Source organism: Mustelus asterias, chromosome 30 (genome assembly GCF_964213995.1).
Source record: "Mustelus asterias chromosome 30, sMusAst1.hap1.1, whole genome shotgun sequence".
In the NCBI taxonomy this organism is placed as follows: Eukaryota; Metazoa; Chordata; class Chondrichthyes; order Carcharhiniformes; family Triakidae; genus Mustelus; species Mustelus asterias.
Window position 1 is genome coordinate 8,885,045 of NC_135830.1, and position 24,961 is coordinate 8,910,005.

The window sequence follows — 24,961 nt, forward strand, 5'->3', positions numbered from 1 at the left end:
CATAGATTCCCTGCAGTACAGAAAGAGGCCAATTCGGCCCATCAAGTCTGTACTGACCGCAATCCCATCCAGGCCCCACTCCTGTAACTACGTGCATTCACCCTGCTAATACCCCTGACACTAGGGCCAATTTAACACGGTCAATCAACATTAGCCGCACATCTTTGGACAATGGGAGGAAACCGGAACACCCGGAGGAAACCCATGCAGATACGGGGAAAATGTGCAAACTCAACACAGACAGCGACCCGATGCCAGATTTGAACCTCGGACCCTGGCGTTTTGAGGCGGCAGTGCTAACCAATGTACCACCCAAAACATATCTGCCCAGAAATAGCCAGGATTAGTTGGCAAGAAATGCATTTGCCAATGTTGGACACCTAAGTGTTAAAATAAGCCGCATCCCAGAAGTGACTCGAACACATGCTCCCTGGTTTAGGAAGCCAGTGCCTTACGCGTTAGGTTACTGGGACTATCGGTGAGCTACTGCTGCAACTTTAAAAAGCTGTATATCTCCATCCATATAGACAGTGACTAACCCCAGAATCGAAACCAGGTCCCTGGTATTGTGAGCCAGCAGAACTAGCCACTGTGCCGCCCTCTCCCACGAAGATTTGATCAGATTTCATGAGCTGCAGATTTTGTTTTTTTCTTTGCATTGCAGACTTTGGGATTGGTCCACATGGGGTTTCGTTTGAGAACCTGAGCACAAACTGTGAGGAAACTATCAGCACAACACACTCGCTCGAAAATAAATATATGATCAACAGGGTTGGCTATGTAACTTGACGTTCATTTTATCTCCATTCACCTCTTCAGCTGGCCCCATGATTATGGGTTCAGGGAGCTGCCTGGATGTTTCTTTTTGTTCATGTGGGTGTCGCTGGCTAGATCAGCATGCACTGCTCATCAGTATTTAGCCTTGAGAAAGTTGTGGTGAGCTGCCTTCTTGAAACGTTGTAATCCATTTGTACAGGAACACTTACAGTGCTGTTAGGGAGGGAAGTCCACGAATTTGTCCCAATGACAGTGAAGGAACGGCGATATATTTCCAAATCAGAATGCTGAGGGAATTGAGGGTGGTGTTGGCTGTGTGGCGTTGGAGGGGGGAGGGGGAGAGGGGGCGGGGGGGGGGGGGGGGGGGGGGTTGGCAGGGGAGCTGCCAGGTGGAAGCGGTCTTGGGTTTGGGAGATGCTGTCTAAAGTGCCTTTGGTAGATTCCTGCACCATGCAGACAAGTGGAGAATATTCTATCGCACTCCTGACTTGTGCCACGTCGATCGTGGACTGTTTTGTGGGAGTCGGGAGGTGAGTTACTCCCACAGGATTCCCATCCTCTGCCCTGCTCTTTTAGCCACTGAATAAACTGATAACATGCGTGCTGAGTCAGAATAGGTGTGTCTTCTTTCCTGCTCAGTTTGTCGTGAATTTTCCGCACTTTTGTCTTTTCCTGAATGTATTTTGAGGCTCAAGTAAGGGCCAATGCCATATGATTGTAAGATACTACATTCAGGTAATATTCAATCGTGGATTCACTAGCGGGAGGGGTACGGTTTCGAGTCATGTTGTTGACGCTGGATTGATAAAGCAGAGAAGCAGGCTGAAGCTTTGGGAACCAGGGTTCGAATTCCAACACAGCAGATTAACTCAATTCAAGGCAAAGTAGAATTACTGTAAGTGAGTAGAGAAAATTTTAATTATGTAATATTTCCTCACTAAAACGAATATGTTTTGACCATGTTTCTGCCGATTTTGAAGCCTCGGACCGATATATAAACATTGCTGCACGCTGCTTTGCCGTGGGCCAGTGGCGCAATGGATAACGCGTCTGACTACGGATCAGAAGATTCCAGGTTCGACTCCTGGCTGGCTCTGTGTGATAATTTAACAGTAGTTCACAAACTCCATGTTCGTGTGGGTGAAAAATGTGTGTTGACAAATTTTGCAGCAATTCAGAGAAATGTTGACCAAATGCAGTCAGCTTCTATGATGAAATTTATCTTAGCTAATGATTGTTCAAAAAAGTGTTGACTATTTTAAGAAAAAAAAACTGATAAACTTCAATTAAGTTTTTTTTTTAAAAATAGTTTATTTAAATGACGAATTCTCGTTAAAGTATTCGGGGAAAATATGTTAGCAAGTTTAAGCTACTCTTTAAAAAGTTGGAAATTTCTCGAAAAATATGAGGAAACATTACATTTTTCAAAATGGTGAAAACATTTTCTAAAAAGTTGATGAACTCTGATTAAACATGTTTAATTTTAAGAAGCAAAATACACAGAAATGTTTTTTAAAAGTTGACAAATTTCAGTTAAATCAGATGGAGGAATTTCTTTGGAGTAAGTTTAGTTTTGAAAAGTTCAAATTAGCCAGAAGTTTCTGGTTTGTGATGCTGGGATTGTTGTCCATTGGAGCGAAGGAGATTGAGGAGCGATTTAATCGAGGTGGACTAGATTAGGGCAAGTTTAGAGGGGGAGGGGCAAATTTTAAGATATTGGGCAAGGCGGGGGCGAAGAAGATTTGGAAGCAACATTTTTTCCACAGCGAGTGCTCAGGACCTGGAACTCATTGCCTCCGAGAGTGTTGGATGCGGTCAATTTAGGTAATAGAAATTCTGAGGTGGACATGGACTTCCTGAGAAAGAAGATGGGTCTCCAGGAACATTCTTTTGGCAGGTAGATGGTTCTCCTCGGTGACATTGAATCTGAAGATCAACCTGTGGAAGCACACCCCTTCCCCGGCCACCGCCCCCACCCACTGTTGAGAACAGTACAGCACAGGAAACAGGCCCTTCGGCCCTCCAAAATGTTTGACAAGAACCCCGCTGATATTAAATGCAAGGGCATCAAAATCAAAAAGGGTATTTTGGAACATTCGTTCTTCATTGTAGATATTTTCAATTTCATATAACGTGAAAAAGGATATGCAAAATATTCAGACTGTTGAATGGGAACTCCCGACATTGTTACAAGGACAACATTAACCATTTACCTCATTGTCACCACCTCAGAAGCTGTCTTGGCTCAAGGGCCAACATTGCGGTGAATCCTCGTTTCGGTCCCGCTGTGGGGAAAACAACTTCATTGATTCACTGGCCCTGCTCTGACGTAATAAACTGGAGAACAAAGGGTCTGTGAGCTGATTGGATGAATTGGAGAATCAGGGACATGATTGGACGTCACCAGTTGATTCGTTTGGGAATTAACCAATCGCTGGAGAGACCGGAAATACATGTAAATATCTTCACCCAAACAATTACAGATTGAACCCATTCTGTTTAATTCCGCAATAAACTCGCTGCAAACATGTTGGGTATCATTTTGTATTCGTTTCTCACTGTTTCAGCTCTTTTGCCTGGTAAGTCTACAAGGGACATAAACTTCTTCTTGCAAGCGATGTCGACAGTAATTTAGGTCCGCTTTGCTGTAGATGATAATGTGATCCGTGTTCTGATGTTATGAGTTACAATAGAATGATAATAACACCTTAACTTTCAATATTTCTAAATTTCTGCCGGTGTCACTACTGGAGACTCAATATCAAAGGAGCCGGTTACAGCGATGAAGTTTGAATGGGACTCAAAGAACAAAGAACAAAGAAAGTTACAGGCTCTTAGGCCCTCCAAGCCTGCACCGATCATGTTGCCCGACTGAACTAAAACCCGCTATCCTTCCGGGGACCATATCCCTCTATTCCCATCTTACTCATATATTTGTCCGGACGCACCTTAAATGTCACTATCGTATCTGTTTCCACTACCTCCCCCGGCAGCGTGTTCCAGGCACCCATCACACTCGGTGTAAAACACTTACCTCATTAATCTCCTTTAAACCTTGCCCCTCGCACCTTAAACCTATGCCCCTTAGTAATTGACTCTTCCACCCTGGGAAAAACCTTCTGACTATCCACTCTAGCCATGCCCCTCAGAATCTTGTAGACTTGTATCAGGTCGTCCCTCAACCTCCGTCGTTCAAGTGACAACAAACCAAGTTTCTCCAACCTCTCTTCTTAGCTAATGGGCGGCATGGTAGCACAGTGGTTAGCACTGCTTCTTCACAGCTCCAGGGACCTGGGTTTGATTCCCGGCTTTGGTCACGGTCTGTGGCGTAAGCACATTCTCCTCGTGTCAGCGTGGGTTTCCTCCAGGTGCTCGGATTTCCTCCCACAGTCCAAAAATGTGCGGATTAGGTTTATTAGTAATGCTAAAATTGCCCCTTAGAGTTCTGAGATGCGTAGGTTTGAGGGATTAACGTGTAAATGTGGGGGTAGGGTCTGGGTGGGATTGTGGTCAGTGCAGACTCGATGGGCCGAATGGCCTCCTTCTGTACTGCAGGGTTTCTATGATTCTGATGCTCTCCATGCCAGGCAACATCCTGGTAAATCTTTTCTGCACCCTCTCCAAAGCCTCAACATCGTTCTGGTAGTGTGGCGACCAAAATTGAAAATTATATTCCAAGTACGGCCTAACTAACGTGCTATAAAGCTGCAATATGACTCGCCATTTTTTAAACTCAATGCCCCGGTGACCAATAGGTTAACTGCATAGCAGCTGGTGCATATTACATTCAATTGTATCGCCAGGACCGGGAGAAGGTTCCCAGCAAAAAGAACGGAGAAAGCCCCCATCTTCTTGATCTGTATCTCTTATTATGGAGATATTTCCAGTGCAAAGAGCGTGGGAACACTATTTTCTGCATATATCGAGAGGTCGAAAAGCGAGGGGAACTTCAGCATGTGTGAGCTGTGGCTGTCGGACAGCGCGGTGTATTACTGTGGACTGAGAGACGCAATGACAGAAACCAGAGGGAGCCTGGTATGAAAAAAAAAACATTGCCCCAGAGTGACAAGATGAACGGACCAGAGAATGGTAATAATATTGGGCTATAAATAGAGCATGATTCACTCTGTGGTGCTTCTATACATTTTCGGTATTGCTGATACTCACAACAGGAGAGGCGATGGCCGAGGGGTATTATCCTGAGACTATTAATCCAGAAACTCAGCGAATGTTGCGCGGACCCGATTCAATGAAAACAATATCGACAACTAAGAATCTACTGACGACCATGAAGCCATTGTCGATTGTCGGAAAAACCCACTTTGTTCACTCATGTACTTTGGGGAATGAAATCTGCCGTCCTTACCTGGTCTGGCCTACACGTGACTCCAAAGCCAAAACAATGTGGTTGATCTCAACTACCGATGGACAACTAGTGGTATCCAAGTCCCACACACAGAAAAAATTCACTGGAATCACTGTTAAAACTGTCCTGATAATAAGGCTAATGGACGTATTGAGAAAAAAAAAACAAGGACAGAACTATTTAGCCTCCATTAGCTTCCGGGTCACAGTAAGAAAATAAGGGTTTTTTGTGGAATGTCAATTATTGAGCATGTTCAAAAAATTCAACAGCTTTTGGAAGCCTAATGGCATTAAGCGCTATGCAGATAGCGCGGGAAAGTTGCGTTCAGGCTGGTCAGCCCTGATCTAACTGAATGACGAAGCAGAATCGAAGGACAGAATGGCCTACTGCTGTTCCCATGTTCCTGTACCCCATTTTTCTACATTCTTCCCCAAGTCAATCGCTAAATGTGGAAGTTCTCTCTGTAAGGATGATTATATTAATCCAGCTCACGGTGCGTCTGGTTACTGTCTGTTATCTCACCACCTGGGTGTCACACAGCACCACTGGAGACAGAAGGGAGGGAGCTGAGAACATCCGGAGAAAGGAAGCTGATTATTGAAGGCGGGGATTAGACCGGATAAAATCAAACACACAGCTCCCCTTTTACAGAGCGACAGCGGCAATGCAGCTGCTGTGGGGATCATTCCTGACAGGTAATTATGTGCAAAAGACGTTGCACCATTTCACACGTTTCCCAAGCTTGGTTCCAGACCACAAATTAATCATACGCCCTTCTGACCATTTTCTGTTTTGTTATTTCCATATTTGAGACATGGAGATTCTGTCACCCAGCCGCTCACATCAGATGTTAAGAGAGAAGGCGAGATCGTGACTTTAACATGTAGCAATGAAACCAAGCACGCTGAATGTCTTCTTCACCACTCTGTCCACCTGTGACTCCACTTTCAAGGAGCAGAGAGCGACTATAGGTTGTACTGGTACCGACAACATCCAGACACGCAGCCCGTGTTTATAGTGCGGAAAGATACTGATAGTTATGAAAATAAAGCAGATGTTTTTAAAAGTCGCTTCTTTGTAGCTAATGTCGCTCTGTAGGAGGTAGCTAAATTGATACAAAATTGGCTTGATGACAGAAGCCACAGGGCGGTTGTAGAGGGTTGTTTTTTAAACAGGAGGCCTGTGACCAGCGTTGTGCCTCAGGGATCGGTGCTGGGTCCACTGTTATTTGTCATTTATATTAATGATTTGGGTGAGAAAAAAGGAGGCATGTTTAGGAAGTTTGCAGATGACACGAAGATTGGTGGCATAGTGGACAGTGAAGAAGGTTATCTCGGATTGCAACGGGATCTTGATAAATTGGGCCAGTGGGCTCACGAATGGCAGATGGAGTTTAATTTAGATAAATGCGAGGTTATGCATTTTGGTAGATTGAACCAGGGCAGGACTTACTCAGTTAATGGTAGGTCATTGAGAAGAGTTACAGAGCAAAGAAATCTAGAGGTGCAGGTCCATAGCTCCTTGAATGTAGAGCCACAGGTGGACAGAGTGGTAAAGAAGACATTCAGCGTGCTTGGTTTCATCGCTCAGAACATTGAATACAGGGGTTGGAACGTCTTGTTGAAGTTGTACAAGACATTGGTAAGGCTACACTTGGAATACTGTGTACAGTTCTGTTCACCCTATTATAGAAAGGATATTATTAAACTAGAAAAAGTGCAGGAAAGATTTACCAGGATGCTACCGAGACTTGATGGTTTGAGTTATAAGAAGAGGCTGGATAGACTGGGACATTTTTCTCTGGCGTGTAGAAGGCTGAGGGGTGACCTTATAGAGGTCTATAAAATAATGAGGGGCATGGATCATCTAGGTAGTCAATATATTTTCCCAAAGGTAGGGGAGTCTAAAACTAGATGGCACAGGTTTAAGGAGAGAGGGGAAAGATGCAAAAGTGTCCAGAGGGCAGATTTTTCACACAGAGGATGGTGAGCGTCTGGAACAAGCTGCCAGAGGTAGTGGTAGAAGCGGGTACAATTTTGTCTTTTAAAAAGCATTTCGACAATTACATGGGTAAGACAGGTACAGAGGGATATGGGTCAAATGTGGGCGATTGGGACTAGCTTTGGATTTTTTTTAAAAAAGGCGGCATGGACAAGTTGGGCCGAAGGGCCTGGATCCATGCTGTTAACCTCTATGACTTCATGACTCTAGGTCTATCTCCAGACCTCGAACAAATTCATGAGTTTAAGTATATTTGATCTGAGCCTGACTGATGCTGCCGTTTATCATTGCGCGTCCAGACTCACAGAGATAGAAAGAAGGCTCACCCTCATTCAGAAACCTGCTTAACACTGGAGATGGCGACTGAGGATTGCTGAGACTCATGGCCAGACGTTCAGTGAGTTTTCAGCCGCTCAAACACAAACAGAGGAAACCAAGTTAACCGCAGATGCAACTGACACCTAACTCTTTCCAGCCGCAATGGAGAAAACAAACTGCAGAATCCAATCTGTCAGGCAGATCCAGCACAGAACCATACTCGACTCATTCTTCCAAAAGACAATCATGCCACTTTTCTGGTCTGGCTCCACCAGTCGGTGGTGAGCTGGATACCAGTGAATGGAAATACCTCAAGCTGCGACACAATTAATGTCCTGGTCATGGGAATGTTTCCATTGCCTGCGACCGCAGTTGGGAATAAAAGCCTTCTTTGTTAATTGGGGATAGTTCTCAAAACATTACAGGCATTGAACCCACCGTCATTGCACTCAACAGCAAATTTCAAAACTATCTGTGTAGAAAACAACTCGCATTCAATTTCAGAGGAGTCCTAAAATCTACAGCTTGCATCACAGTAACAATAATACAAATCAGATGTCTGTTTGGATTGGCAGAAACATATTTTGAAAATATAATGAATACATTGAATCTCCAGAAAGAAGGCCATTTACCACTCAGCACCAACAGAGGAAGCTCATGCATCACGTATTCATGACCACTGCAGCTAATCCACCAAGAAGTCGCATGGCACTGGGGAATGAGGGCTTTCATTATTCTCATCATAAGTCACCAATTCAGAAATCTGCAAACATCCTTATAATTTGCCTTACTTGTTAGGAGACCACTATGTTTGATTTGGACTCTGTTACATTGATCAAATTCCATTGTTAATGATGACCACTCTCTACATAACCAACTGGGCCCTTACCTGTGCCCCAAATTTAAACTTATTTAAATGAAACGGTGGCCTGATGCTCTACAATCACAGTTCAATCTGCTAGATGTTTCAAGATAAACCTTTCCCATATCAGATTGTACTTTATATTGTTGACTTCATATATTCCTTGAATTTCTGCTGCCATCTCAGTCATTGCTTCTCCCTTTGTCTATTTGCTTTTATCACTGTGCCTCCCCTTAACTCTCTCACTGACTTGTCATTGTCCTTGCAATTCTGTCGATTCCTCTGCCTATTTTTCTGTGATTCCTATGCGCCTAATTCCATCTCTCCATATGTCAGCTGAACAATATCTATTTCCAACCTCTGCAACAGCAGGGAACACAAGTGACCTTCAATGGGTATTGCTGACTTCATCTGTCCGTTTCGTAGTCACTGTGGCATCCTCATGCTCTCTGCTCACTATGAATTCACTGAATGAGACAAATAGAATCTCAGGCACCAATTTAAAACTTCGCAATGAAAGTCATGCCACCTGGTGGTGGCATCGCTAAATGCATGTTGGTCAAGTTTGTCAAACTCTCTTTCACATCCTGAATTACGTAAATTAATTTCCAGGGGTTCTTCCCCTGCTTTAAAACACGCACTCGGCCAAAAAATCCAAACAGACATTTTTCAACACACCGGCAGCCGGCGGTATCAGTAGTGTAGTTGTTATCACGTTCGCCCCCAACGCAAAAAAGATCCCGGTTTGAAATCAGGCAGAAACATTCATTAAACTTTCTCATGGAGGGTGAGGTATGTCTGTATGATTTCAGTTTCTTGCTGAATATCATCGGAATCTCGATGTTACAGCCACATTATCTTTGCTCTGACCTCGGCCTCAAATGCTTTCTCCAAAATCAGAAATGCTGAATTTTATGACGCAATGTCAGGAAAGAAACGTTCCTATTTTGACACCGTGCACATATTAGCATCTGCTTCAGTTTACACCAGTGTTTAGTTGGTTTAATAGATGCAGACTAACATAGTTAATCACCATCTGAAACATGTCTAATAGTGATGAGTGCTCAGAAAGACAGACACAAGTGATGCTGTAAGTGAACTAAAGGAAATTGCACACATTTTCCGGAGCATTCTTTTTTGAAGATCGTTCTTCATAATAAAGAAATAGAAAAAAAAACACTCAGACAAATGAGAAAATCGAAACTTAGTGCGGATTTGTTGGACTTTCCTATCGATGGACGGAATTTTTTAAGCGCCTGAATGTTAGTTACATATATTAACCGGTGACTCGATTCCTTTTGTTGGTCAGTTATGTTCGACATAAAATGTTGAATAACGACAAATACTGGATATAACTGGTTGAAATTATTCGACGGAAGATGATAATGATGCATTAATGATTGAGCAGGAATCATTGCTCCCATAGACATTTCCCAGACGAACGCTTTTGAATTTTGAAGTTCAAGATGAGTTGAGATATCAGGTGGATAGTAACGGATATGTTCTTGTATTAAGTAACATGGGCCCTAAATCTAACCATGAGAACCTGCAGCAAAACAGTGGAGTTGAACATTGTAGTCAGGCGAATTGGAGGCGTGGTGCTGTCTCTTGTTTCTGTAGTGTAGTGGTTATCACATTTGTTGAACACGCGCAAGGTTTCTGGCTCGAAACCGGGCTGAAACATTCATTAAGCTTTCTCATGTCGGGTGGGGGGAATCGATATGATTTCAGTTCGTTGCTGAACATTATCCGAATCTCGATGTTACAGCCATATTATCATTGCTCTGACCTCGGCTTCAAATGTTTTCTGGAAAATAAGAAATGCCGATTTATTTTTGACGCACTGACAGAAAGAAACGTTTCGATTTTGACGCAATGCACATAATAGCACCACGTTCAGTCTACAACAGAATTTAATGGGTTTATCGGTGCAGACTAACATCGTTAATCACCATCTGAATCATGTCCAATAGTAGGGTGTGCTCTAAAGGATAGACACAAGTGATACTGCAAGTGAACTAGAGGAAACGGAGCATATTTCCCAGAAGAATCCTTTTTAAAATCGTTCTTCATAACAAAGAAATAGGAAAGAAGACTCAGACAGATGAGGGAATGGAGACTCAGTCCGGATCTACTGGACATTCCAAAAGATGGCCGGAAATTATGCGCCTGAATATTTCACGCCCATAATAAAAAGCTCAAGTGTAACTCACAGATATCTTTTCAATCCCTTCCATTTAAATGTGGTTGACTTTGTTTGAAAGCAGACTATGGTCAATCAAAAAAATTGCGATCTGTATTACCCGGTGATTCGATTCCCTTTGTTTATCAGTTATGTTTGCAATTGAGTGATATTCAATTTCAGAGATATTCTATTCATAATGAAGACATACAGAACAGTACAGCACAGAACAGGCCCTTTAGCCCACGATGTTGTGCCAAGCTTTATCTGAAACCAAGATCAAGCTATCCCACTCCCTATCATCCTGGTGTGCTCCATGTGCCTATCCAATAACCGCTTGAATGTTCCTAAAGTGTCTGACTCCACTATCACTGCAGGCAGTCCATTCCACACCCCAACCACTCTCTGCGTAAAGAACATACCTCTGATATCCTTCCTATATCTCCCACCATGAACCCTATAGTTATGCCCCCTTGTAATAGCTCCATCCACCCGAGGAAATAGTCTTTGAACGTTCACTCTATCTATCCCCTTCATCATTTTATAAACCTCTATTAAGTCTCCCCTCAGCCTCCTCCGCTCCAGAGAGAACAACCCTAGCTCCCTCAACCTTTCCTCATAAGACCAACCCTCCAAACCAGGCAGCATCCTGGTAAATCTCCTCTGCACTCCTTCCAGCGCCTCCACATCCTTCTTATAGTGAGGTGACCAGAACTGCGCACAATATTCCAAATGTGGTCTCACCAAGGTCCTGTACAGTTGCAGCATAACCCCACGGCTCAGAAACTCCAACCCCCGTTAATAAAAGCTAACACACTATAGGCCTTCTTCACAGCTCTATCCACTTGAGTGGCAACCTTTAGAGATCTGTGGATATGGACCCCAAGATGTCTCTGTTCCTCCACAGTCTTCAGAACCCTACCTTTGACCCTGTAATCCACATTTAAATTAATCCTACCAAAATGAATCACCTCACATTTATCAGGGCCTACCAAAATGAACCACCTCACATTTATCACATTTATATGTGTTAAATAATGCATTGATATTAAATATTGAAACAAATACTGAGTACAATTGTAAAATGAGCTTTGACAAAGTATCATCTGGACTCGAAATGTCAGCTATTTTCTATCCTTACAGGTGCTGCCAGACCTTGTGAGATTTTCCTGCATTTTCTCTTTTGGTTTCCGATTCCAGAATCCGCAGTAATTTGCTTTTATTACGGAGTACAAATGGTTCAGATTATTCGAAGGAAGATGTGAATGATGCATTAATGAATGAGCAGAAATCATTGCTCCCTCAGATATTTGTCAGACGAACCCTTTTAAATTTTAAAGTTCCAGGTAAGTTGAGCAATCAGATGGAAAATTGGGCGGAGAAATGGTAGATGGAATTTAATTCAGATCAATGCGAAGTGATGCATTTTGGAAGAACGAATGTCGGGGGGAGTTATACAATAAACGGCAGAGCCACCAAGAGTATAGAAACACAGAGGGGCCTAGGTGTGCAAGTCCACAAATCCTTGAAGGTGGCAGCACAGGTGGAGAAGGTGGTGAAGAAGGCATATGGTATGCTTATCCTTATAGGACGGGCTATAGATTTTAAAAGCTGGAGTCTGATGTTGCAGCTGTATAGAACGCTGGTTAGGCCACATTTGGAGTACTGCATCCAGTTCTGGTCGCCGCACTATCAGAAGGACGTGGAAGCTTTAGAGAGAGTGCAGAGAAGGTTTACCAGGATGTTGCCTGGTATGGAGGGTCTTAGCTATGAGGAGAGATTGGGTAAACTGGAATTGTTCTCCCTGGAAAGACGGGAATGAGGGGAGACCTAATAGAGGTGTACAAGATTATGAGGGGTATAGATAGGGTGAACAGTGGGAAGATTTTACCCAGGTCGGAGGTGACGATCACGAGGGGTCAAGGGCTCAAGGTGAGAGGGGCGTGATATAACTCAGATATCAGAGGGACGTTTTTTTGCACAGAGAGTGGTGGGAGCCTGGAATGCGCTGCCAAGTAGCGTTGTGGAGGTAAACACGCTGGCATCGTTTAAGACTTACCTGGATAGTCACAGGAGCTGTCTGGGAGTGGAGGGATACAAACGAATGGTCTCGTTGGACCAATGAGCGGCACAGGCTTGGAGGGCCGAAGGTCCTGTTTCCTGTGCTGTACTGTTCTTTGTTCTTTGAAAGTAACGGGTACCTTCCTGAAACAAGTGACATGGGCTCTCAGTCTAACCATTGGAACCTGCAGAAATACAGCGCAGTTGAACATTGCAGGAAGGCCGATTTGCTGTAGTCTGCTGTCAGCAGTTGCTGTAGTGTAGTTGCTATCATGTTCGCCTCACACGCAAGCGGCCCCGGGTTTGAAACTGAGTAGAAACATTCATTAAGCTTTCCCATGCAGGGTGAGGGAAACCTGTGTGATTTCAGTTCGTTGCTGAACATTATCCGAATCTCGACGTGACAGCCATATTATCTTTGTTCAGACCTTGGCCACAAATTCTTTCTGCTAAGTAAGAAATGCTGATAGTTTTTTGATGCACTGGCAGGAAAGAAACGTTTCGATTTTGACACCGTGTATATATTCGCATCACGTTCAGTCTACAACAGAATTTAAGGGGTTTATAGGTGCAGACTAACATCGTTATTCACCATCTGAAACTTTTCTAATCGTAGTATGTGCTCCAGAAGACTGACGCAAATGCTACTGTAAGTGAACTAGAGGAAATGTTGCACATTTCCCAGGAGAATCTCTACTGAAACCGTTCTTCATGACAAAGAAATAGGGAAAAAAACCATTCAGACAGATGAGGAAATCGAGCCTCAATGCGGATCTAGTGGACTTTCCAATAGATGGCCGGAACTGATGCGCCTGAAAGTTTCACGCCCATAATAAAAAAGGCTCCACTGTCACTAACAGACAATTCTTCAAAGTCTTCCATTTAAATGTGGTTGACTTTGTTTAAAAGCTGGCCATAGTCAATCTCAAAATTGTGATCTGTATTACCCGGTGACTCGATTCATTCTGTTGCTCAGTTATGTTTGCAATTCATTGACGTTCACTTTCAGAGATATCCAATTCATAATGAAGACATATGTGTTAAATAATGCCTTGATACTAAATAGTGAAACAAATACTGAGTACAATTGCACAATGAGCTTTGACAAAGTGTCGTCTGGACTCGAAACGCCAGCTCTTTTCTCTCCTTACAGATGCTGCCAGATCTTGTGAGAATTTCCAGCATTTTATCTTTTGGTTTCAGATTCCAGCATCTGCGGTAACTGGCTTTTATTACTGAGTACAATTGGTTGAGATTATTCGAAGGAGGATGAAAATGATGCATTAATGAATGGGCAGAAATCATTGCTCCCTCAGATATTTGCCAGACGAACGCTTCTAAGTTTTGAAGTTCAAGATAAGTTGAGCAATCAGGTTGAAAGTCGCGGTTATCTTCCCGACACAAGTCACATGGGGGTAGGGGGGGGGGGTGGCGGAGGAGAGGGGGTTCTCAGTCTAACCATTTGAACGTGCAGCAATACAGCACAGTTGAACATTGCAAACAGGCCGATTTGCTCTAATGTCACTCAAGCTGTTTCTGTAGTGTAGTGGTTCTGACGTTCGCCTGACACGCGAAAAGTCCCCAGTTCAAAACCACGCAGAAACGTTCGTTAAGCTTCTTCATGTCGTGTAAGGGAAAATTGCTTAATTTCAGTTCGTTGCTCATCACCATGCGAGCCTCGATGTTAAAGGCGCGTTATCCTTGCTCTGACATCACCCTCAAATGCTTGCTGTAAAATAAGGAACAGGCCGATTTGCTGTCGTCACTTATCAGCTGTTTCTGTAGTGTAGTGGTGATCACGTTCACTTCACACGCGAGAAGTCCCCGGTCCGAAACCGAGCAGAAAAATTCATTCATCTTTCTCATGTAGGGGGAGAGAAATCTGTATCATTTCAGTTCATTGCTGAACATTATCCGAATCTCGATGTTACAGCCATATTATCTTTGCCCTAAACCTGGGCCTCAAATGTTTTCTATAAAATAAGAAATGCTGATTCATTTTTTGACACACTGACAGGAAAGAAACGTTTCGATTGTGACACATATTCGCATCTCGTTCAGTCTACAACAGAATTTAATGGGTTTATAGGTGCAGACTAACATGGTTAATCACCATCTGAAACATATCTTATAGTAATGTGTGCTCCAGAAGACTGACACAAGTGATCTACATGAAAGACACTCATTTCCCACAAGATTCTTTTTTGAAATCGTTCTTCACAACAAAGAAATAGGGAGAAAAAAAAACTCAGACAGATGAGGGAATCGAGACTCAGTGCGGTTCTCCTGGACTTTCCTATTAATGGCCAGAATTTATGCGTCTGAATGTTTCACGCCCATTATAAAAAAGGCTCAAGTGTCACGAACAGATAATTCTTGAATCTCTTCCATTCAAATGAAGTTGACTCTGTGTGAAAGCTGACTATGGTCAATCGCAAAATTGCGATCGGTATTACCCGGTGACTCGATTCCTTCTGTTGGTCAGTTATGTTTGCAATTCAATGATATTCAATTTCAGAGATATTCAATTCATAATGACGTGTTAAATAATGCATTGATGCTAAATATTGAAACAAATACTGAGTACAATTGTAAAATGAGCCTTGACAAAGTGTCATCTGGACTTGAAACGACAGCCCTTTTCACTCCTTACATTTGCTGTCAGAGCTTCTGAGATTTTCCAGCATTTTCTCTTTTGGTTTCCTATTCCAGCATCCGCAGTAATTTGCTTTTATTACTGAGTACAGTTGGTTGAGATTATTCGAAGAAAGATGAGAATGATGCATTAATGAATGGGCAGAAATCATTGCTCCCTTAGATATTTGCGGGACGAACGCTTTTAAATTTTGATGTTTGAGATAAGTTGAGCAATCAGATTGAAAGTAACGGTTATCTTCCTGAATTCAGTGACATGGGCTCTCAGTCTCACCATCGGAACCTGCAACAAGACAGCGGAGTTGAACATTGCAGATAGGCAGCTTTGCTCTAACGTGTTTTAGGCTGTTTCTGTAGTGTAGTGGTTAACACATTCGCTAAACACGCAAATAGTCCCCGCTTCGAAACCAAGTAGAAGCATTCATTAAGCTTTCGCATGTCGTGTAAGGAAAAATTGCTTGATTTCAGTTAATTGCTCAACATTATCCGAAACCCGATGTTAATGGCATGTTATCATTGCTCTGGCATCACTCTCAAGTGTTTTCTGTGAAATAAGAAACGATTTTTTTTTGACGCACTGACAGGAAAGTTCGATTTTGACACCGAACACATATTCGCATCTCGTTCAGACTACAACAGAATTTAATGGGCTTATAGATGCAGATTAATATGGTTAATCACCATCTGAAATATCTGATAGTAGTGTGTGTTCAAAAAGTGATACTGTAAGTGAACTGGAGGAAATGGCGCACATTTCACAGAAGAATCTTTTTTAAAATGGTTTTTCGTCACTAAGAAACAGGAAAAGACACTCAGGCAGATGAGGGAATCGAGACTCACTGCGGATCGACTGGACTTTCCTGTAAAGGGCCGGAATTTATGCGCCTGAATGTTTCACGCCCGTAATAAAAAAGGCTCAAGTGTCACGAACAGATAGTTCTTGATTCTCCTCCATTTAAATGTCGTTGACTTTGTTTAAAATTTGACGATAGTCAATCTCAAATTTGCGATCTGTATTAGCCGGTGATTCGATTCGTTCTGTTGGTCAGTTATGTTTGCAATTCAGTGATGTTCAATTTCAGAGATATTCAATTCATAATGAAGACATATGTGTTAAATAACGCATTGATATTAAATATTGAAACAAATACTGTGTACAATTGTACAATAAGCTTTGATAAAGTGTCATCTGGACTCGAAACGTCCGCCCTTTTCACTCCTTACAGGTGCTGCCAGACATTGGGAGATTTTGCAGCATTTTCTCTTTTCTCATCCGCAGTAATTTGCTTTTATTACTGAGTACAAATGATTGAGATGATTCGAAGAAAGATGAAGATGATGCATTAACGAATGAGCAGAAATCATTGCTCCCTTAGATATTTGCCAGAAGAAGGATTTTGAATTTTGATGTTCGGGATAAGTCGTACAATCAGATTGAAAGTGACGGTTATCTTCCTGAATTCAGTCACATGGGCTCTCAGTCTCACCATCGGAACCTGCAGCAACACAGCGTAGTTGAACATTGCAGACAGGCAGATTTGCTCCAGTGCGATTACAGCTGTTTCTGTAGTGTAGTGGTTATCACGTTCGCCTAACACGCGAAAGGTCCCTGGTTCGAAACCAGGCAGAAACATTCATTAAGCTTCCTCATGTCGTGGAAGTGAAAATTGCTTGTTTTCAGTTCGTTGCTCATCATTATCCGAGCCTCGATGTGAAAGGCATGTTATCATTAAGCTGTTTCTGTGGTGTCGTGGTTATCACATTCGCCTAACACGTGGAAAGTCACCGGTTCGAAACCAGGCAGAAACATAGGGTAGCACAGTGGCACATCAGTTAAGACTGCTGCCTCAAGGCGCCAGGGTCCCAGGTTCGATTCCCAGTTTGGATCACTGTCTGCGCGGAGTCTGCATCTTCTCCCCGTGTCTGCATGGGTTTCCTCCGGGTGCGCCGGTCTCCTCCCACAGTCTGAAAGACATGCTGGCATCACCCTCAAATGCTTTCTGTGAAATAAGAAACGTTTTTTTTGACGCACTGACAGGAAAGTTCGATTTTGACACCAGCACTTATTCGCATCTCGTTCAGTCTACAGCAGAATTTAATGGGTTTATAGGTGCAGACTAATATGGTTAATCAGCATCTGAAATATCTGACAGTAGTGTGTGCTCAAAAAGACAGATACAAGTCATACTGCAAGTGAACTAGAGGAAATGACGCACATTTCACACAAGATCTATTTTTAAATCGTTTTTCATCACTGAGAAACAGGAAAGGCCACTCAGACAGATGAGAGAATCGAGGCTCAGTGCGGATCGACTGGACTTTCCGGTAAAGGTCCGGAAGTTATGCGCCTAAATGTTTCAGGCCCATAATTAAAAGGCTCAAGCGTCACGAACAGATCATTCTTGATTTTTCTCCATTTAAATGCAGTTGACTTTGTTTAAAAGCTGACGATAGTCAATCTCAAATTTGCGATCTGTATTTCCCGGTGATTCGATTCGTTCTGTTGGGCAGTTTTGTTTGCAATTCAGTGATGTTCAATTTCAGAGATATTCAATTCATAATGAAGACATATATGTTAAATAACGCATTGATATTAAATATTGAAAGAAATACTGAGTACAATTGTACAATGAGCTTTGATAAAGTGTCATCTGGACTCGAAACAGCCGCCCTTTTCACTCCTTACAGGTGCTGCCAGACATTGGGAGATTTTGCAGCATTTTCTCTTTTCTCATCCGCAGTAATTTGCTTTTATTACTGAGTACAAATGATTGAGATGATTCGAAGAAAGATGAAGATGATGCATTAACGAATGAGCAGAAATCATTGCTCCCTTAGATATTTGCCAGAAGAAGGATTTTGAATTTTGATGTTCGGGATAAGTCGTACAATCAGATTGAAAGTGACGGTTATCTTCCTGAATTCAGTCACATGGGCTCTCAGTCTCACCATCGGAACCTGCAGCAACACAGCGTAGTTGAACATTGCAGACAGGCAGATTTGCTCCACTGCTCTTCCAGCTGTTTCTGTAGTGTAGTGGTTATCACGTTCGCCTAACACGCGAAAAGTCCCTGGTTCGAAACCAGGCAGAAACATTCATTAAGCTTCCTCGTGTCGTGGAAGGGAAAATTGCTTGTTTTCAGTTCGTTGCTCATCATTCTCCGAGCCTCGATGTGAAAGGCATGTTATCATTAAGCTGTTTCTGTGGTGTCGTGGTTATCACATTCGCCTAACACGTGGAAAGTCACCGGTTCGAAACCAGGCAGAAACATAGGGTAGCACAGTGGCACAGCAGTTAAGACTGCTGCCTCAAGGCGCCAGGGTCCCAGGTTCGATTCCCAGTTTGGATCACTGTCTGCGCGGAGTCTGCATCTTCTCCCCGTGTCTGCATGGGTTGCCTCCGGGTGCGCCGATCTCCTCCCACTGTCTGAAAGACATGCTGGCATCACCCTCAAATGCTTTGTGTGAAATAAGAAACGTTTTTTTTGACGCACTGACAGGAAATTTCGATTTTGACACCAGCACTTATTCGCATCTCGTTCAGTCTACAGCAGAATTTAATGGGTTTATAGGTGCAGACTAATATGGTTAATCAGCATCTGAAATATCTGACAGTAGTGTGTGCTCAAAAAGACAGATACAAGTCATACTGCAAGTGAACTAGAGGAAATGACGCACATTTCACACGAGATCTATTTTTAAATCGTTTTTCATCACTGAGAAACAGGAAAAGCCACTCAGACAGATGAGGGAATCGAGGCTCAGTGCGGATCTACTGGACTTTCCGGTAAAGGTCCGGAAGTTATGCGCCTAAATGTTTCAGGCCCATAATTAAAAGGCTCAAGCGTCACGAACAGATCATTCTTGATTTTTCTCCATTTAAATGCAGTTGACTTTGTTTAAAAGCTGACGATAGTCAATCTCAAATTTGCGATCTGTATTACCCGGTGATTCGATTCGTTCTGTTGGGCAGTTTTGTTTGCAATTCAGTGATGTTCAATTTCAGAGATATTCAATTCATAATGAAGACATATATGTTAAATAACGCATTGATATTAAATATTGAAAGAAATACTGAGTACAATTGTACAATGAGCTTTGATAAAGTGTCATCTGGACTCGAAACATCCGCCCTTTTCACTCCTTACAGGTGCTGCCAGACATTGGGAGATTTTGCAGCATTTTCTCTTTTCTCATCCGCAGTAATTTGCTTTTATTACTGAGTACAAATGATTGAGATGATTCGAAGAAAGATGAAGATGATGCATTAACGAATGAGCAGAAATCATTGCTCCCTTAGATATTTGCCAGAAGAAGGATTTTGAATTTTGATGTTCGGGATAAGTCGTACAATCAGATTGAAAGTGACGGCTATCTTCCTGAATTCAGTCACATGGGCTCTCAGTCTCACCATCGGAACCTGCAGCATCACAGCGTAGTTGAACATTGCAGACAGGCAGATTTGCTCCACTGCTATTCCAGCTGTTTCTGTAGTGTAGTGGTTATCTCGTTTGCCTAACACGCGAAAGGTCCCTGGTTCGAAACCAGGCAGAAACATTCATTAAGCTTCCTCATGTCGTGGAAGGTAAAATTGCTTGTTTTCAGTTCGTTGCTCATCATTATCCGAGCCTCGATGTGAAAGGCATGTTATCATTAAGCTGTTTCTGTGGTGTCGTGGTTATCACATTCGCCTAACACGTGGAAAGTCACCGGTTCGAAACCAGGCAGAAACATAGGGTAGCACAGTGGCACATAAGTTAAGACTGCTGCCTCAAGGCGCCAGGGTCCCAGGTTCGATTCCCAGTATGGATCACTGTCTGCGCGGAGTCTGCATCTTCTACCCGTGTCTGCATGGGTTTCCTCCGGGTGCGCCGGTCTCCTCCCACAGTCTGAAAGACATGCTGGCATCACCCTCAAATGCTTTGTGTGAAATAAGAAACGTTTTTTTTGACGCACTGACAGGAAATTTCGATTTTGACACCAGCACTTATTCGCATCTCGTTCAGTCTACAGCAGAATTTAATGGGTTTATAGGTGCAGACTAATATGGTTAATCAGCATCTGAAATATCTGACAGTAGTGTGTGCTCAAAAAGACAGATACAAGTCATACTGCAAGTGAACTAGAGGAAATGACGCACATTTCACACAAGATCTATTTTTAAATCGTTTTTCATCACTGAGAAACAGGAAAAGCCACTCAGAAAGATGAGAGAATCGAGGCTCAGTGCGGATCGACTGGACTTTCCGGTAAAGGTCCGGAAGTTATGCGCCTAAATGTTTCAGGCCCATAATTAAAAGGCTCAAGTGTCACGAACAGATAATTCTTGATTTTTCTCCATTTAAATGCAGTTGACTTTGTTTAAAAGCTGACCATAGTCAATCTCAAATTTGCGATCTGTATTTCCCGGTGATTCGATTCGTTCTGTTGGGCAGTTTTGTTTGCAATTCAGTGATGTTCAATTCATAATGAAGACATATATTTTAAATAACGCATTGATATTATATATTGAAACAAATACTGTGTACAATTGTACAATAAGCTTTGATAAAGTGTTATCTGGACTCTAAACGTCCGCCCTTTTCGCTCCTTACAGGTGCTGCCAGACATTGGGAGATTTTGCAGCATTTTCTCTTTTCTCATCCGCAGTAATTTGCTTTTATTACTGAGTACAATTGATTGAGATGATTCGAAGAAAGATGAAGATGATGCATTAACGAATGAGCAGAAATCATTGCTCCCTTAGATATTTGCCAGAAGAACGGTTTTGAATTTTGATGTTCGGGATAAGTCGTACAATCAGATTGAAAGTAACGGTTATCTTCCTGAATTCAGTCACATGGGCTCTCAGTCTCACCATCGGAACCTGCAGCATCACAGCGTAGTTGAACATTGCAGACAGGCAGATTTGCTCCAGTGCAATGACAGCTGTTTCTGTAGTGTAGTGGTTATCACATTTGCCTAACACGCGGAAGGTCCCTGGTTCGAAACCAGGCAGAAACGTTCATTGAGCTTCCTCATGTCGCGTAAGGGAAAATTGATTGATTTTTGTTTGTTCCTCATCATTATACGAGCCTCGATGTTAACGGCATGTTATCATTGCTCTGACGTCACCCTCAATTGCTTTCTGTGAAATAAGAAACGCTTTTTTTTGACGCACTGACAGGAAAGTTCGATTTTGACACCAGCACTTATTCGCATCTCGTTCAGTCTACAGCAGAATTTAATGGGTTTATAGGTGCAGACTAATATGGTTAATCGCCATCTGAAATATCTGACAGTAGTGTGTGCTCAAAAAGACAGATACAAGTCATACTGTAAGTGAACTCGAGGAAATGGCGCACATTTCACAGAAGAATCTTTTAAAAATCGTTTTCATCACTGAGAAATAGGAAAAGCCACTCAGACAGATGAGGGAATCGAGACTCAGTGCGGATCTACTGGACTTTCCTGTAATCGGCCGGAATTTATGCGCCTGAATGTTTCACGCCCGTAATAAAAAAGGCTCAACTGTCACGAACAGATCATTCTTGATTCTCCTCCATTTAAATGCAGTTGACTTTGTTGAAAAGCTGACCAGAGTCAATCTCAAATTTGCGATCTGTATTTCCCGGTGATTCGCTTCGTCCTGTTGGTCAGTTCTGTTTGCAATTCAGTGATGTTCAGTTTCAGAGATATTCAATTCATAATGAAGACATATGTGTTAAATAAGGCATGGATATTAAATATTGAAAGAAATACTGTGTACAATTGTACAATGAGCTTTGATAAAGTGCCATCTGGATTCGAAACGTCCGCCCTTTTCGCTCCTTACAGGTGCTGCCAGACATTGGGAGATTTTGCAGCATTTTCTCTTTTCTCATCCGCAGTAATTTGCTTTTATTACTGAGTACAATTGATTGAGATGATTCGAAGAAAAATGAAAATGATGCATTAACGAATGGGCAGAAATCATTGCTCCCTTAGATATTTGCCAGAAGAACGGTTTTGAATTTTGATGTTCGGGATATGTCGCACAATCAGATTGAAAGTGACGGTTATCTTCCTGAATTCAGTGACAATGGGCTCTCAGTCTAACCATCGGAACCTGCAGCAACACAGCGTAGTTGAACATTGCAGGCAGGCAGATTTGCTCCACTGCTATTCCAGCTGTTTCTGTAGTGTAGTGGTTATCACGTTCGCCTAACACGCGGAAGGTCCCTGGTTCGAAACGAGGCAGAAACATTCATTAAGCTTCCTCATGTCGTGGAAGGGAAAATTGCTTGTTTTCATTTCGTTGCTCATCATTATCCGAGCCTCGATGTGAAAGGCATGTTATCATTAAGCTGTTTCTGTGGTGTCGTGGTTATCACATTCGCCTAACACGTGGAAAGTCACCGGTTCGAAACCAGGCAGAAACATAGGGTAGCACAGTGGCACAGCAGTTAAGACTGCTGCCTCAAGGCGCCAGGGTCCCAGGTTCGATTCCCAGTTTGGATCACTGTCTGCGCGGAGTCTGCATCTTCTCCCCGTGTCTGCATGGGTTTCCTCCGGGTTCGCCGGTCTCCTCCCACTGTCTGAAAGACATGCTGGCATCACCCTCAAATGCTTTCTGTGAAATAAGAAACGTTTTTTTTGACGCACTGACAGGAAATTTCGATTTTGACACCAGCACTTATTCGCATCTCGTTCAGTCTACAGCAGAATTTAATGGGTTTATAGGTGCAGACTAATATGGTTAATCAGCATCTGAAATATCTGACAGTAGTGTGTGCTCAAAAAGACAGATACAAGTCATACTGCAAGTGAACTAGAGGAAATGACGCACATTTCACACAAGATCTATTTTTAAATCGTTTTTCATCACTGCGAAACAGGAAAAGCCACTCCAAGACAGATGAGGGAATCGAGGCTCAGTGCGGATCTACTGGACTTTCCGGGAAAGGTCAGGAAGTTATGCGCCTAAATGTTTCAGGCCCATAATTAAAAAGGCTCAAGTGTCACGAACAGATAATTCTTGATTTTTCTCCATTTAAATGCAGTTGACTCTGTTTAAAAGCTGACGACAGTCAATCTCAAATTTGCGATCTGTATTTCCCGGTGATTCGATTCGTTCTGTTGGGCAGTTTTGTTTGCAATTCAGTGATGTTCAATTTCAGAGATATTCAATTCATAATGAAGACATATATGTTAAATAACGCATTGATATTAAATATTGAAACAAATACTGTGTACAATTGTACAATAAGCTTTGATAAAGTGTCATCTGGACTCGAAACGTCCGCCCTTTTCACTCCTTACAGGTGCTGCCAGACATTGGGAGATTTTGCAGCATTTTCTCTTTTCTCATCCGCAGTAATTTGCTTTTATTACTCAGTACAATTGATTGAGATGATTCGAAGAAAGATGAAGATGATGCATTAACGAATGAGCAGAAATCATTGCTCCCTTAGATATTTGCCAGAAGAACGGTTTTGAATTTTGATGTTCGGGATAAGTCGTACAATCAGATTGAAAGTAACGGTTATCTTCCTGAATTCAGTCACATGGGCTCTCAGTCTCACCATCGGAACCTGCAGCATCACAGCGTAGTTGAACATTGCAGACAGGCAGATTTGCTCCAGTGCAATGACAGCTGTTTCTGTAGTGTAGTGGTTATCACATTCGCCTAACACGCGAAAGGTCCCTGGTTCGAAACCAGGCAGAAACGTTCATTGAGCTTCCTCATGTCGCGTAAGGGAAAATTGATTGATTTTTGTTTGTTCCGAATCATTATACGAGCCTCGATGTTAACGGCATGTTATCATTGCTCTGACGTCACCCTCAAATGCTTCCTATGAAATAAGAAACGCTTTTTTTTGACGCACTGACAGGAAAGTTCGATTTTGACACCGAACACTTATTCGCATCTCGTTCAGTCGACAACAGAATTTAATGGGTTTATAGGTGCAGACTAATATGGTTAATCGCCATCTGAAATATCTGACAGTAGTGTGTGCTCAAAAAGACAGATACAAGTCATACTGTAAGTGAACTCGAGGAAATGGCGCACATTTCACAGAAGAATCTTTTTAAAATCGTTTTCATCACTGAGAAATAGGAAAAGCCACTCAGACAGATGAGGGAATCGAGACTCAGTGCGGATCTACTGGACTTTCCTGTAATCGGCCGGAATTTATGCGCCTGAATGTTTCACGCCCGTAATAAAAAAGGCTCAACTGTCACGAACAGATCATTCTTGATTCTCCTCCATTTAAATGCAGTTGACTTTGTTGAAAAGCTGACCAGAGTCAATCTCAAATTTGTGATCTGTATTACCCGGTGATTCGCTTCGTTCTGTTGGTCAGTTATGTTTGCAATTCAGTGATGTTCAGTTTCAGAGATATTCAATTCATAATGAAGACATATGTGTTAAATAAGGCATGGATATTAAATATTGAAAGAAATACTGTGTACAATTGTACAATGAGCTTTGATAAAGTGCCATCTGGATTCGAAACATCCGCCCTTTTCACTCCTTACAGGTGCTGCCAGACATTGGGAGATTTTGCAGCATTTTCTCTTTTGTCATCCGCAGTAATTTGCTTTTATTACTGAGTACAAATGATTGAGATGATTCGAAGAAAAATGAAAATGATGCATTAACGAATGGGCAGAAATCATTGCTCCCTTAGATATTTGCCAGAAGAACGGTTTTGAATTTTGATGTTCGGGATCAGTCGTACAATCAGATTGAAAGTGACGGTTATCTTCCTGAATT

The 24,961-nt window shown here is 42.5% G+C and overlaps 1 protein-coding gene and 7 non-coding genes across 8 annotated transcripts in view; 7 read left to right on the top strand and 1 right to left on the bottom strand.

Moving 5' to 3' along the window:
* The window catches only part of LOC144480999 (uncharacterized), a 262,003-nt gene that overhangs the window by 104,323 nt on the left and 132,719 nt on the right, over window positions 1-24,961 (bottom strand). The window lies entirely within an intron of this gene.
* On the top strand, window positions 1,801-1,873 carry trnar-acg (transfer RNA arginine (anticodon ACG)). The gene has a single exon. It is a non-coding gene; the product is annotated as a tRNA-Arg (tRNA).
* trnav-aac (transfer RNA valine (anticodon AAC)) lies at window positions 16,783-16,855 on the top strand. The gene has a single exon. It is a non-coding gene; the product is annotated as a tRNA-Val (tRNA).
* trnav-aac (transfer RNA valine (anticodon AAC)) lies at window positions 18,245-18,317 on the top strand. Its single transcript has one exon. It is a non-coding gene; the product is annotated as a tRNA-Val (tRNA).
* Window positions 19,707-19,779, top strand: trnav-aac (transfer RNA valine (anticodon AAC)). The gene has a single exon. It is a non-coding gene; the product is annotated as a tRNA-Val (tRNA).
* Window positions 21,153-21,225, top strand: trnav-aac (transfer RNA valine (anticodon AAC)). The gene has a single exon. It is a non-coding gene; the product is annotated as a tRNA-Val (tRNA).
* trnav-aac (transfer RNA valine (anticodon AAC)) lies at window positions 22,374-22,446 on the top strand. The gene has a single exon. It is a non-coding gene; the product is annotated as a tRNA-Val (tRNA).
* trnav-aac (transfer RNA valine (anticodon AAC)) lies at window positions 23,839-23,911 on the top strand. The gene has a single exon. It is a non-coding gene; the product is annotated as a tRNA-Val (tRNA).